The sequence below is a fragment of the Coregonus clupeaformis genome, unplaced genomic scaffold, assembly GCF_020615455.1.
Source record: "Coregonus clupeaformis isolate EN_2021a unplaced genomic scaffold, ASM2061545v1 scaf3554, whole genome shotgun sequence".
Lineage (NCBI taxonomy): Eukaryota > Metazoa > Chordata > Actinopteri > Salmoniformes > Salmonidae > Coregonus > Coregonus clupeaformis.
In genome coordinates, this window is record NW_025537008.1 from 19,064 (window position 1) to 20,000 (window position 937).

At 51.0% G+C, this 937-nt stretch overlaps 1 protein-coding gene across 1 annotated transcript in view; it reads right to left on the reverse strand.

The window, feature by feature from the left end:
- Positions 1-760: 760 nt before the first annotated feature.
- The window catches only part of LOC121583079 (unconventional myosin-XV-like), a 14,952-nt gene continuing 14,775 nt past the window's right edge, over positions 761-937 (reverse strand). The window contains exon 10 of the mRNA XM_045220316.1: positions 761-937. This exon is cut by the window's right edge and continues 308 nt beyond it. The gene's annotated coding sequence lies outside the window, so the exon portion shown is untranslated.

A 937-nucleotide genomic window follows, 5' to 3' on the forward strand; every position in this document is an offset into this window, starting at 1 on the left:
AGCAGAGTGATCTCACTAGGTGACAGGTTGAGTCTCTTCTCCCGGACAGACAGACAGACAGTGTGTTATAGCAGAGTGATCTCACTAGGTGGCAGGGTGAGTCTCTTCTCCCGGACAGACAGACAGTGTGTTATAGCAGAGTGATCTCACTAGGTGGCAGGGGTGAGTCTCTTCTCCCGGACAGACAGACAGTGTGTTATAGCAGAGTGATCTCACTAGGTGACAGGGTGAGTCTCTTCTCCCAGACAGTGTGTTATAGCAGAGTGATCTCACTAGGTGACAGGGTGAGTCTCTTCTCCCGGACAGACAGACAGTGTGTTATAGCAGAGTGATCTCACTAGGTGACAGGGTGAGTCTCTTCTCCCGGACAGACAGACAGTGTGTTATAGCAGAGTGATCTCACTAGGTGACAGGGTGAGTCTCTTCTCCCAGACAGTGTGTTATAGCAGAGTGATCTCACTAGGTGGCAGGGTGAGTCTCTTCTCCCGGACAGACAGACAGACAGTGTGTTACAGCAGAGTGATCTCACTAGGTGACAGGGTGAGTCTCTTCTCCCGGACAGACAGACAGTGTGTTATAGCAGAGTGATCTCACTAGGTGGCAGGGTGAGTCTCTTCTCCCGGACAGACAGACAGTGTGTTATAGCAGAGTGATCTCACTAGGTGGCAGGGTGAGTCTCTTCTCCCAGACAGTGTGTTATAGCAGAGTGATCTCACTAGGTGACAGGGTGAGTCTCTTCTCCCGGACAGACAGACAGACAGACAGTGTGTTATAGCAGAGTGATCTCACTAGGTGACAGGGTGAGTCTCTTCTCCCGGACAGACAGACAGTGTGTTATAGCAGAGTGATCTCACTAGGTGACAGGGTGAGTCTCTTCTCCCAGACAGTGTGTTATAGCAGAGTGATCTCACTAGGTGGCAGGGTGAGTCTCTTCTTC